This window comes from Bufo bufo, chromosome 1 (assembly GCF_905171765.1).
Source record: "Bufo bufo chromosome 1, aBufBuf1.1, whole genome shotgun sequence".
Lineage (NCBI taxonomy): Eukaryota > Metazoa > Chordata > Amphibia > Anura > Bufonidae > Bufo > Bufo bufo.
Window position 1 is genome coordinate 753,367,197 of NC_053389.1, and position 13,224 is coordinate 753,380,420.

Here is a 13,224-nt window from a genome sequence, read left to right on the forward strand (position 1 = left end):
TTTCCTTACACAAGAGCAAGGAGTTTCTAGGAGTCTTGGTTTTGATCACTTAGTCCATGACATATTTTAATACTGATGATGGAAATCTCATTGGGTTGCCAGAACCCTTGAACAATAAAGAATTCTGCTGCATTTCCCCTTCAAACATGTTAATATATCATGACGGGACCCGAGAGACATTGCTTTCCTTCTGCCGTTCTAAAACACAAATAAGTCAAGTAAACAATGCTCCAGGTGAGGCTTGAACTTACAACCTCGGCATTGCTCAACAGTTACTGCTTTATAAGTACCGCGCGCTGACCGATTGCGCCACTGGAGCACTTGGGGCCCTTCAAGGAGACCAATATATCAGGCAATTATCGGGCACAAACGAAACGTTCCCAATAATTGTCTGATCGTCAGCGGAGATGAGGGCCACATTTACATGCAGCATTCACCTCTTCTGTATAGTGACGAGTGATCGATACAGCGACGGCTTGTCTCCATAAAAAATCATGGTTCCTGGGCAGCAGAAGGCTGCTGTGGAAAAACGTTGATTTTGGGTTCCGGGAGAAAGACACCCTCACCCGATGAACGAGTGTTTGCTCATTCATTGGGTGATCGGCGCCAGCTAATTATGAGGAACAAACGCTTATACAAACGCTCATCCCCGACAATGAGTCTGACTATGGGTCCATGTAAAAGGACCTTAGGTGAGGTGTGTCTAAGTTGCATCAATTATCAAAATCAGTAACCAAGTCAGCGGTCAGTGAAGATTATCTGATTTATAGCATCCTACTAGCCACCTACTTTCCTCTTATTGATGCGCTATATGGACAAAAGCATATGGACACACCTCAATCACTGAATTCAGGTGTTTCATTGAGTCCCATAGCCGCAGCTGCAGGTGTATAAAATCTAGAATGGAAATTGCAAGCAACGAGGCCCTCTCGCTCAATATCAGTGTCTGACCTCACAAATGCTATTCTGGATGTATGGGCACAACTTCACACAGGCACACACCAAACTCTTGTAGAAAGCCTTCCCAGAAGAGTGGAAACTCTGTATTTGGAAAAGGGATTGTTCCTTGGGATGAATCCTTTTTGGGACACACAAACTGTATTTCTATGGTCAGATTTCACACAATTTAAATAGCAATCGGAAGAAACATCCAGTAAAGAATCCGTTTGAGCACTATTCCAAAGGTAAAACATGCCTTGAGTCTGTTCAAGCAGCACGGTAAACAAACACCCCAGATGGGACTTGAACCCACAATCCCTGGCTTAGGAGGCCAGTGCCTTATCCATTAGGCCACTGGGGCCATATACTGCCAAGTGAAAGTCAGCTTACTAATTTTTTTAAATGACAAAAACATTATCTTGCGACTATGTTACTCAGTTTTCTGGTGCCATTTGCATTCCAGATGGAAAACAATCTTAACCATGTGCTTGCTTTCCTTACACAAGAGCAAGGAGTTTCTAGGAGTCTTGGTTTTGATCACTTAGTCCATGACATATTTTAATACTGATGATGGAAATCTCATTGGGTTGCCAGAACCCTTGAACAATAAAGAATTCTGCTGCATTTCCCCTTCAAACATGTTAATATATCATGACGGGACCCGAGAGACATTGCTTTCCTTCTGCCGTTCTAAAACACAAATAAGTCAAGTAAACAATTGTCCAGGTGAGGCTTGAACTCACAACCTCGACATTGCTCAACAGTTACTGCTTTATAAGTACCACGCGCTGACCGATTGCGCCACTGGAGCACTTGGGGCCTTTCAAGGAGACCAATATATCAGGCAATTATCGGGCACAAACGAAACGTTCCCAATAATTGTCTGATCGTCAGCGGAGATGAGGGCCACATTTACATGCAGCATTCACCTCTTCTGTATAGTGACGAGTGATCGATACAGCGACGGCTTGTCTCCATAAAAAATCATGGTTCCTGGGCAGCAGAAGGCTGCTGTGGAAAAACGTTGATTTTGGGTTCCGGGAGAAAGACACCCTCACCCGATGAACTAGTGTTTGCTCATTCATTGGGTGATCGGCGCCCGCTAATTATGAGGAACAAACGCTTATACAAACGCTCATCCCGACAATGGGTCTGACTATGGGTCCATGTAAAAGGACCTTAGGTGAGGTGTGTCTAAGTTGCATCAATTATCAAAATCAGTAACCAAGTCAGCGGTCAGTGAAGATTATCTGATTTATAGCATCCTACTAGCCACCTACTTTCCTCTTATTGATGCGCTATATGGACAAAAGCATATGGACACACCTCAATCACTGAATTCAGGTGTTTCATTGAGTCCCATAGCCGCAGCTGCAGGTGTATAAAATCTAGAATGGAAATTGCAAGCAACGAGGTACTCTCGCTCAATATCAGTGTCTGACCTCACAAATGCTATTCTGGATGTATGGGCACAACTTCACACAGGCACACACCAAACTCTTGTAGAAAGCCTTCCCAGAAGAGTGGAAACTCTGTATTTGGAAAAGGGATTGTTCCTTGGGATGAAGCCTTTTTGGGACACACAAACTGTATTTCTATGGTCAGATTTCACACAATTTAAATAGCAATCGGAAGAAACATCCAGTAAAGAATCCGTTTGAGCACTATTCCAAAGGTAAAACATGCCTTGAGTCTGTTCAAGCAGCACGGTAAACAAACACCCCAGATGGGACTTGAACCCACAATCCCTGGCTTAGGAGGCCAGTGCCTTATCCATTAGGCCACTGGGGCCATATACTGCCAAGTGAAAGTCAGCTTACTAATTTTTTTAAATGACAAAAACATTATCTTGCGACTATGTTACTCAGTTTTCTGGTGCCATTTGCATTCCAGATGGAAAACAATCTTAACCATGTGCTTGCTTTCCTTACACAAGAGCAAGGAGTTTCTAGGAGTCTTGGTTTTGATCACTTAGTCCATGACATATTTTAATACTGATGATGGAAATCTCATTGGGTTGCCAGAACCCTTGAACAATAAAGAATTCTGCTGCATTTCCCCTTCAAACATGTTAATATATCATGACGGGACCCGAGAGACATTGCTTTCCTTCTGCCGTTCTAAAACACAAATAAGTCAAGTAAACAATTGTCCAGGTGAGGCTTGAACTCACAACCTCGACATTGCTCAACAGTTACTGCTTTATAAGTACCGCGCGCTGACCGATTGCGCCACTGGAGCACTTGGGGCCTTTCAAGGAGACCAATATATCAGGCAATTATCGGGCACAAACGAAACGTTCCCAATAATTGTCTGATCGTCAGCGGAGATGAGGGCCACATTTACATGCAGCATTCACCTCTTCTGTATAGTGACGAGTGATCGATACAGCGACGGCTTGTCTCCATAAAAAATCATGGTTCCTGGGCAGCAGAAGGCTGCTGTGGAAAAACGTTGATTTTGGGTTCCGGGAGAAAGACACCCTCACCCGATGAACTAGTGTTTGCTCATTCATTGGGTGATCGGCGCCCGCTAATTATGAGGAACAAACGCTTATACAAACGCTCATCCCGACAATGGGTCTGACTATGGGTCCATGTAAAAGGACCTTAGGTGAGGTGTGTCTAAGTTGCATCAATTATCAAAATCAGTAACCAAGTCAGCGGTCAGTGAAGATTATCTGATTTATAGCATCCTACTAGCCACCTACTTTCCTCTTATTGATGCGCTATATGGACAAAAGCATATGGACACACCTCAATCACTGAATTCAGGTGTTTCATTGAGTCCCATAGCCGCAGCTGCAGGTGTATAAAATCTAGAATGGAAATTGCAAGCAACGAGGTACTCTCGCTCAATATCAGTGTCTGACCTCACAAATGCTATTCTGGATGTATGGGCACAACTTCACACAGGCACACACCAAACTCTTGTAGAAAGCCTTCCCAGAAGAGTGGAAACTCTGTATTTGGAAAAGGGATTGTTCCTTGGGATGAAGCCTTTTTGGGACACACAAACTGTATTTCTATGGTCAGATTTCACACAATCTATTTAAATAGCAATCGGAAGAAACATCCAGTAAAGAATCCGTTTGAGCACTATTCCAAAGGTAAAACATGCCTTGAGTCTGTTCAAGCAGCACGGTAAACAAACACCCCAGATGGGACTTGAACCCACAATCCCTGGCTTAGGAGGCCAGTGCCTTATCCATTAGGCCACTGGGGCCATATACTGCCAAGTGAAAGTCAGCTTACTAATTTTTTTAAATGACAAAAACATTATCTTGCGACTATGTTACTCAGTTTTCTGGTGCCATTTGCATTCCAGATGGAAAACAATCTTAACCATGTGCTTGCTTTCCTTACACAAGAGCAAGGAGTTTCTAGGAGTCTTGGTTTTGATCACTTAGTCCATGACATATTTTAATACTGATGATGGAAATCTCATTGGGTTGCCAGAACCCTTGAACAATAAAGAATTCTGCTGCATTTCCCCTTCAAACATGTTAATATATCATGACGGGACCCGAGAGACATTGCTTTCCTTCTGCCGTTCTAAAACACAAATAAGTCAAGTAAACAATGCTCCAGGTGAGGCTTGAACTTACAACCTCGGCATTGCTCAACAGTTACTGCTTTATAAGTACCGCGCGCTGACCGATTGCGCCACTGGAGCACTGGGGGCCTTTCAAGGAGACCAATATATCAGGCAATTATCGGGCACAAACGAAACGTTCCCAATAATTGTCTGATCGTCAGCGGAGATGAGGGCCACATTTACATGCAGCATTCACCTCTTCTGTATAGTGACGAGTGATCGATACAGCGACGGCTTGTCTCCATAAAAAATCATGGTTCCTGGGCAGCAGAAGGCTGCTGTGGAAAAACGTTGATTTTGGGTTCCGGGAGAAAGACACCCTCACCCGATGAACGAGTGTTTGCTCATTCATTGGGTGATCGGCGCCAGCTAATTATGAGGAACAAACGCTTATACAAACGCTCATCCCCGACAATGAGTCTGACTATGGGTCCATGTAAAAGGACCTTAGGTGAGGTGTGTCTAAGTTGCATCAATTATCAAAATCAGTAACCAAGTCAGCGGTCAGTGAAGATTATCTGATTTATAGCATCCTACTAGCCACCTACTTTCCTCTTATTGATGCGCTATATGGACAAAAGCATATGGACACACCTCAATCACTGAATTCAGGTGTTTCATTGAGTCCCATAGCCGCAGCTGCAGGTGTATAAAATCTAGAATGGAAATTGCAAGCAACGAGGCCCTCTCGCTCAATATCAGTGTCTGACCTCACAAATGCTATTCTGGATGTATGGGCACAACTTCACACAGGCACACACCAAACTCTTGTAGAAAGCCTTCCCAGAAGAGTGGAAACTCTGTATTTGGAAAAGGGATTGTTCCTTGGGATGAATCCTTTTTGGGACACACAAACTGTATTTCTATGGTCAGATTTCACACAATTTAAATAGCAATCGGAAGAAACATCCAGTAAAGAATCCGTTTGAGCACTATTCCAAAGGTAAAACATGCCTTGAGTCTGTTCAAGCAGCACGGTAAACAAACACCCCAGATGGGACTTGAACCCACAATCCCTGGCTTAGGAGGCCAGTGCCTTATCCATTAGGCCACTGGGGCCATATACTGCCAAGTGAAAGTCAGCTTACTAATTTTTTTAAATGACAAAAACATTATCTTGCGACTATGTTACTCAGTTTTCTGGTGCCATTTGCATTCCAGATGGAAAACAATCTTAACCATGTGCTTGCTTTCCTTACACAAGAGCAAGGAGTTTCTAGGAGTCTTGGTTTTGATCACTTAGTCCATGACATATTTTAATACTGATGATGGAAATCTCATTGGGTTGCCAGAACCCTTGAACAATAAAGAATTCTGCTGCATTTCCCCTTCAAACATGTTAATATATCATGACGGGACCCGAGAGACATTGCTTTCCTTCTGCCGTTCTAAAACACAAATAAGTCAAGTAAACAATTGTCCAGGTGAGGCTTGAACTCACAACCTCGGCATTGCTCAACAGTTACTGCTTTATAAGTACCGCGCGCTGACCGATTGCGCCACTGGAGCACTTGGGGCCTTTCAAGGAGACCAATATATCAGGCAATTATCGGGCACAAACGAAACGTTCCCAATAATTGTCTGATCGTCAGCGGAGATGAGGGCCACATTTACATGCAGCATTCACCTCTTCTGTATAGTGACGAGTGATCGATACAGCGACGGCTTGTCTCCATAAAAAATCATGGTTCCTGGGCAGCAGAAGGCTGCTGTGGAAAAACGTTGATTTTGGGTTCCGGGAGAAAGACACCCTCACCCGATGAACTAGTGTTTGCTCATTCATTGGGTGATCGGCGCCCGCTAATTATGAGGAACAAACGCTTATACAAACGCTCATCCCGACAATGGGTCTGACTATGGGTCCATGTAAAAGGACCTTAGGTGAGGTGTGTCTAAGTTGCATCAATTATCAAAATCAGTAACCAAGTCAGCGGTCAGTGAAGATTATCTGATTTATAGCATCCTACTAGCCACCTACTTTCCTCTTATTGATGCGCTATATGGACAAAAGCATATGGACACACCTCAATCACTGAATTCAGGTGTTTCATTGAGTCCCATAGCCGCAGCTGCAGGTGTATAAAATCTAGAATGGAAATTGCAAGCAACGAGGTACTCTCGCTCAATATCAGTGTCTGACCTCACAAATGCTATTCTGGATGTATGGGCACAACTTCACACAGGCACACACCAAACTCTTGTAGAAAGCCTTCCCAGAAGAGTGGAAACTCTGTATTTGGAAAAGGGATTGTTCCTTGGGATGAAGCCTTTTTGGGACACACAAACTGTATTTCTATGGTCAGATTTCACACAATCTATTTAAATAGCAATCGGAAGAAACATCCAGTAAAGAATCCGTTTGAGCACTATTCCAAAGGTAAAACATGCCTTGAGTCTGTTCAAGCAGCACGGTAAACAAACACCCCAGATGGGACTTGAACCCACAATCCCTGGCTTAGGAGGCCAGTGCCTTATCCATTAGGCCACTGGGGCCATATACTGCCAAGTGAAAGTCAGCTTACTAATTTTTTTTAAATGACAAAAACATTATCTTGCGACTATGTTACTCAGTTTTCTGGTGCCATTTGCATTCCAGATGGAAAACAATCTTAACCATGTGCTTGCTTTCCTTACACAAGAGCAAGGAGTTTCTAGGAGTCTTGGTTTTGATCACTTAGTCCATGACATATTTTAATACTGATGATGGAAATCTCATTGGGTTGCCAGAACCCTTGAACAATAAAGAATTCTGCTGCATTTCCCCTTCAAACATGTTAATATATCATGACGGGACCCGAGAGACATTGCTTTCCTTCTGCCGTTCTAAAACACAAATAAGTCAAGTAAACAATGCTCCAGGTGAGGCTTGAACTTACAACCTCGGCATTGCTCAACAGTTACTGCTTTATAAGTACCGCGCGCTGACCGATTGCGCCACTGGAGCACTTGGGGCCCTTCAAGGAGACCAATATATCAGGCAATTATCGGGCACAAACGAAACGTTCCCAATAATTGCCTGATCGTCAGCGGAGATGAGGGCCACATTTACATGCAGCATTCACCTCTTCTGTATAGTGACGAGTGATCGATACAGCGACGGCTTGTCTCCATAAAAAATCATGGTTCCTGGGCAGCAGAAGGCTGCTGTGGAAAAACGTTGATTTTGGGTTCCGGGAGAAAGACACCCTCACCCGATGAACGAGTGTTTGCTCATTCATTGGGTGATCGGCGCCAGCTAATTATGAGGAACAAACGCTTATACAAACGCTCATCCCCGACAATGAGTCTGACTATGGGTCCATGTAAAAGGACCTTAGGTGAGGTGTGTCTAAGTTGCATCAATTATCAAAATCAGTAACCAAGTCAGCGGTCAGTGAAGATTATCTGATTTATAGCATCCTACTAGCCACCTACTTTCCTCTTATTGATGCGCTATATGGACAAAAGCATATGGACACACCTCAATCACTGAATTCAGGTGTTTCATTGAGTCCCATAGCCGCAGCTGCAGGTGTATAAAATCTAGAATGGAAATTGCAAGCAACGAGGCCCTCTCGCTCAATATCAGTGTCTGACCTCACAAATGCTATTCTGGATGTATGGGCACAACTTCACACAGGCACACACCAAACTCTTGTAGAAAGCCTTCCCAGAAGAGTGGAAACTCTGTATTTGGAAAAGGGATTGTTCCTTGGGATGAATCCTTTTTGGGACACACAAACTGTATTTCTATGGTCAGATTTCACACAATCTATTTAAATAGCAATCGGAAGAAACATCCAGTAAAGAATCCGTTTGAGCACTATTCCAAAGGTAAAACATGCCTTGAGTCTGTTCAAGCAGCACGGTAAACAAACACCCCAGATGGGACTTGAACCCACAATCCCTGGCTTAGGAGGCCAGTGCCTTATCCATTAGGCCACTGGGGCCATATACTGCCAAGTGAAAGTCAGCTTACTAATTTTTTTAAATGACAAAAACATTATCTTGCGACTATGTTACTCAGTTTTCTGGTGCCATTTGCATTCCAGATGGAAAACAATCTTAACCATGTGCTTGCTTTCCTTACACAAGAGCAAGGAGTTTCTAGGAGTCTTGGTTTTGATCACTTAGTCCATGACATATTTTAATACTGATGATGGAAATCTCATTGGGTTGCCAGAACCCTTGAACAATAAAGAATTCTGCTGCATTTCCCCTTCAAACATGTTAATATATCATGACGGGACCCGAGAGACATTGCTTTCCTTCTGCCGTTCTAAAACACAAATAAGTCAAGTAAACAATGATCCAGGTGAGGCTTGAACTCACAACCTCGGCATTGCTCAACAGTTACTGCTTTTTAACTACCGCGCGCTGACCGATTGCGCCACTGGAGCACTTGGGGCCTTTCAAGGAGACCAATATATCAGGCAATTATCGGGCACAAACGAAACGTTCCCAATAATTGTCTGATCGTCAGCGGAGATGAGGGCCACATTTACATGCAGCATTCACCTCTTCTGTATAGTGACGAGTGATCGATACAGCGACGGCTTGTCTCCATAAAAAATCATGGTTCCTGGGCAGCAGAAGGCTGCTGTGGAAAAACGTTGATTTTGGGTTCCGGGAGAAAGACACCCTCACCCAATGAACGAGTGTTTGCTCATTCATTGGGTGATCGGCGCCAGCTAATTATGAGGAACAAACGCTTATACAAACGCTCATCCCCGACAATGGGTCTGACTATGGGTCCATGTAAAAGGACCTTAGGTGAGGCGTGTCTAAGTTGCATCAATTATCAAAATCAGTAACCAAGTCAGCGGTCAGTGAAGATTATCTGATTTATAGCATCCTACTAGCCACCTACTTTCCTCTTATTGATGCGCTATATGGACAAAAGCATTTGGACACACCTCAATCACTGAATTCAGGTGATTTATTAAGTCCCTTAGCCGCAGCTGCAGGTGTATAAAATCTAGAATGGAAATTGCAAGCAACGAGGCCCTCTCGCTCAATATCAGTGTCTGACCTCACAAATGCTATTCTGGATGTATGGGCACAACTTCACACAGGCACACACCAAACTCTTGCAGAAAGCCTTCCCAGAAGAGTGGAAACTCTGTATTTGGAAAAGGGATTGTTCCTTGGGATGAAGCCTTTTTGGGACACACAAACTGTATTTCTATGGTCAGATTTCACACAATCTATTTAAATAGCAATCGGAAGAAACATCCAGTAAAGAATCTGTTTGAGCACTATTCCAAAGGTAAAAAATGCCTTGAGTCTGTTCAAGCAGCACGGTAAACAAACTCCCCAGATGGGACTTGAACCCACAATCCCTGGCTTAGGAGGCCAGTGCCTTATCCATTAGGCCACTGGGGCCATATACTGCCAAGTGAAAGTCAGCTTACTAATTTTTTTAAATGACAAAAACATTATCTTGCGACTATGTTACTCAGTTTTCTGGTGCCATTTGCATTCCAGATGGAAAACAATCTTAACCATGTGCTTGCTTTCCTTACACAAGAGCAAGGAGTTTCTAGGAGTCTTGGTTTTGATCACTTAGTCCATGACATATTTTAATACTGATGATGGAAATCTCATTGGGTTGCCAGAACCCTTGAACAATAAAGAATTCTGCTGCATTTCCCCTTCAAACATGTTAATATATCATGACGGGACCGGAGAGACATTGCTTTCCTTCTGCCGTTCTAAAACACAAATAAGTCAAGTAAACAATGCTCCAGGTGAGGCTTGAACTCACAACCTCGGCATTGCTCAACAGTTACTGCTTTATAAGTACCGCACGCTGACCGATTGCACCACTGAAGCACTTGGGGCCTTTCAAGGAGACCAATATATCAGGCAATTATCGGGCACAAACGAAACGTTCCCAATAATTGTCTGATCGTCAGCGGAGATGAGGGCCACATTTACATGCAGCATTCACCTCTTCTGTATAGTGACGAGTGATCGATACAGCGACGGCTTGTCTCCATAAAAAATCATGGTTCCTGGGCAGCAGAAGGCTGCTGTGGAAAAACGTTGATTTTGGGTTCCGGGAGAAAGACACCCTCACCCGATGAACGAGTGTTTGCTCATTCATTGGGTGATCGGCGCCAGCTAATTATGAGGAACAAACGCTTATACAAACGCTCATCCCCGACAATGGGTCTGACTATGGGTCCATGTAAAAGGACCTTAGGTGAGGTGTGTCTAAGTTGCATCAATTATCAAAATCAGTAACCAAGTCAGCGGTCACTGAAGATTATCTGATTTATAGCATCCTACTAGCCACCTACTTTCCTCTTATTGATGCGCTATATGGATAAAAGCATTTGGACACACCTCAATCACTGAATTCAGGTGATTTATTAAGTCCCTTAGCCGCAGCTGCAGGTGTATAAAATCTAGAATGGAAATTGCAAGCAACGAGGCCCTCTCGCTCAATATCAGTGTCTGACCTCACAAATGCTATTCTGGATGTATGGGCACAACTTCACACAGGCACACACCAAACTCTTGCAGAATGCCTTCCCAGAAGAGTGGAAACTCTGTATTTGGAAAAGGGATTGTTCCTTGGGATGAAGCCTTTTTGGGACACACAAACTGTATTTCTATGGTCAGATTTCACACAATCTATTTAAATAGCAATCGGAAGAAACATCCAGTAAAGAATCTGTTTGAGCACTATTCCAAAGGTAAAACATGCCTTGAGTCTGTTCAAGCAGCACGGTAAACAAACAACCCAGATGGGACTTGAACCCACAATCCCTGGCTTAGGAGGCCAGTGCCTTATCCATTAGGCCACTGGGGCCATATACTGCCAAGTGAAAGTCAGATTACTAATTTTTTTAAATGACAAAAACATTATCTTGCGACTATGTTACTCAGTTTTCTGGTGCCATTTGCATTCCAGATGGAAAACAATCTTAACCATGTGCTTGCTTTCCTTACACAAGAGCAGGGAGTTTCTAGGAGTCTTGGTTTTGATCACTTAGTCCATGACATATTTTAATACTGATGATGGAAATCTCATTGGGTTGCCAGAACCCTTGAACAATAAAGAATTCTGCTGCATTTCCCCTTCAAACATGTTAATATATCATGACGGGACCCGAGAGACATTGCTTTCCTTCTGCCGTTCTAAAACACAAATAAGTCAAGTAAACAATGATCCAGGTGAGGCTTGAACTCACAACCTCGGCATTGCTCAACAGTTACTGCTTTTTAACTACCGCGCGCTGACCGATTGCGCCACTGGAGCACTTGGGGCCTTTCAAGGAGACCAATATATCAGGCAATTATCGGGCACAAACGAAACGTTCCCAATAATTGTCTGATCGTCAGCGGAGATGAGGGCCACATTTACATGCAGCATTCACCTCTTCTGTATAGTGACGAGTGATCGATACAGCGACGGCTTGTCTCCATAAAAAATCATGGTTCCTGGGCAGCAGAAGGCTGCTGTGGAAAAACGTTGATTTTGGGTTCCGGGAGAAAGACACCCTCACCCGATGAACGAGTGTTTGCTCATTCATTGGGTGATCGGCGCCAGCTAATTATGAGGAACAAACGCTTATACAAACGCTCATCCCCGACAATGGGTCTGACTATGGGTCCATGTAAAAGGACCTTAGGTGAGGCGTGTCTAAGTTGCATCAATTATCAAAATCAGTAACCAAGTCAGCGGTCAGTGAAGATTATCTGATTTATAGCATCCTACTAGCCACCTACTTTCCTCTTATTGATGCGCTATATGGACAAAAGCATTTGGACACACCTCAATCACTGAATTCAGGTGATTTATTAAGTCCCTTAGCCGCAGCTGCAGGTGTATAAAATCTAGAATGGAAATTGCAAGCAACGAGGCCCTCTCGCTCAATATCAGTGTCTGACCTCACAAATGCTATTCTGGATGTATGGGCACAACTTCACACAGGCACACACCAAACTCTTGCAGAAAGCCTTCCCAGAAGAGTGGAAACTCTGTATTTGGAAAAGGGATTGTTCCTTGGGATGAAGCCTTTTTGGGACACACAAACTGTATTTCTATGGTCAGATTTCACACAATCTATTTAAATAGCAATCGGAAGAAACATCCAGTAAAGAATCTGTTTGAGCACTATTCCAAAGGTAAAAAATGCCTTGAGTCTGTTCAAGCAGCACGGTAAACAAACTCCCCAGATGGGACTTGAACCCACAATCCCTGGCTTAGGAGGCCAGTGCCTTATCCATTAGGCCACTGGGGCCATATACTGCCAAGTGAAAGTCAGCTTACTAATTTTTTTAAATGACAAAAACATTATCTTGCGACTATGTTACTCAGTTTTCTGGTGCCATTTGCATTCCAGATGGAAAACAATCTTAACCATGTGCTTGCTTTCCTTACACAAGAGCAAGGAGTTTCTAGGAGTCTTGGTTTTGATCACTTAGTCCATGACATATTTTAATACTGATGATGGAAATCTCATTGGGTTGCCAGAACCCTTGAACAATAAAGAATTCTGCTGCATTTCCCCTTCAAACATGTTAATATATCATGACGGGACCGGAGAGACATTGCTTTCCTTCTGCCGTTCTAAAACACAAATAAGTCAAGTAAACAATGCTCCAGGTGAGGCTTGAACTCACAACCTCGGCATTGCTCAACAGTTACTGCTTTATAAGTACCGCGCGCTGACCGATTGCGCCACTGGAGCACTT

At 43.5% G+C, this 13,224-nt stretch overlaps 15 non-coding genes across 15 annotated transcripts; all 15 read right to left on the minus strand.

Annotated features, from left to right (window-relative positions):
• Positions 1-226: 226 nt before the first annotated feature.
• Positions 227-319, minus strand: TRNAI-UAU. The gene is given in 2 exon segments: positions 227-262; positions 282-319. It is a non-coding gene; the product is annotated as a tRNA-Ile (tRNA).
• Positions 320-1,227: 908 nt separating this feature from the next.
• Positions 1,228-1,300, minus strand: TRNAR-CCU. The gene has a single exon. It is a non-coding gene; the product is annotated as a tRNA-Arg (tRNA).
• Positions 1,301-2,657: 1,357 nt separating this feature from the next.
• Positions 2,658-2,730, minus strand: TRNAR-CCU. Its single transcript has one exon. It is a non-coding gene; the product is annotated as a tRNA-Arg (tRNA).
• A 1,361-nt stretch (positions 2,731-4,091) lies between these two features.
• On the minus strand, positions 4,092-4,164 carry TRNAR-CCU. The gene has a single exon. It is a non-coding gene; the product is annotated as a tRNA-Arg (tRNA).
• A 357-nt stretch (positions 4,165-4,521) lies between these two features.
• On the minus strand, positions 4,522-4,614 carry TRNAI-UAU. The gene is given in 2 exon segments: positions 4,522-4,557; positions 4,577-4,614. It is a non-coding gene; the product is annotated as a tRNA-Ile (tRNA).
• Positions 4,615-5,522: 908 nt separating this feature from the next.
• TRNAR-CCU lies at positions 5,523-5,595 on the minus strand. The gene has a single exon. It is a non-coding gene; the product is annotated as a tRNA-Arg (tRNA).
• Positions 5,596-5,952: 357 nt separating this feature from the next.
• TRNAI-UAU lies at positions 5,953-6,046 on the minus strand. Its single transcript is given in 2 exon segments — positions 5,953-5,988; positions 6,008-6,046. It is a non-coding gene; the product is annotated as a tRNA-Ile (tRNA).
• Positions 6,047-6,956: 910 nt separating this feature from the next.
• Positions 6,957-7,029, minus strand: TRNAR-CCU. The gene has a single exon. It is a non-coding gene; the product is annotated as a tRNA-Arg (tRNA).
• Positions 7,030-7,387: 358 nt separating this feature from the next.
• On the minus strand, positions 7,388-7,480 carry TRNAI-UAU. Its single transcript is given in 2 exon segments — positions 7,388-7,423; positions 7,443-7,480. It is a non-coding gene; the product is annotated as a tRNA-Ile (tRNA).
• Positions 7,481-8,392: 912 nt separating this feature from the next.
• On the minus strand, positions 8,393-8,465 carry TRNAR-CCU. Its single transcript has one exon. It is a non-coding gene; the product is annotated as a tRNA-Arg (tRNA).
• Positions 8,466-9,827: 1,362 nt separating this feature from the next.
• On the minus strand, positions 9,828-9,900 carry TRNAR-CCU. Its single transcript has one exon. It is a non-coding gene; the product is annotated as a tRNA-Arg (tRNA).
• A 357-nt stretch (positions 9,901-10,257) lies between these two features.
• TRNAI-UAU lies at positions 10,258-10,350 on the minus strand. Its single transcript is given in 2 exon segments — positions 10,258-10,293; positions 10,313-10,350. It is a non-coding gene; the product is annotated as a tRNA-Ile (tRNA).
• Positions 10,351-11,262: 912 nt separating this feature from the next.
• On the minus strand, positions 11,263-11,336 carry TRNAR-CCU. Its single transcript has one exon. It is a non-coding gene; the product is annotated as a tRNA-Arg (tRNA).
• Positions 11,337-12,697: 1,361 nt separating this feature from the next.
• TRNAR-CCU lies at positions 12,698-12,770 on the minus strand. The gene has a single exon. It is a non-coding gene; the product is annotated as a tRNA-Arg (tRNA).
• A 357-nt stretch (positions 12,771-13,127) lies between these two features.
• TRNAI-UAU lies at positions 13,128-13,220 on the minus strand. The gene is given in 2 exon segments: positions 13,128-13,163; positions 13,183-13,220. It is a non-coding gene; the product is annotated as a tRNA-Ile (tRNA).
• Between the last annotated feature and the right edge of the window lie 4 nt (positions 13,221-13,224).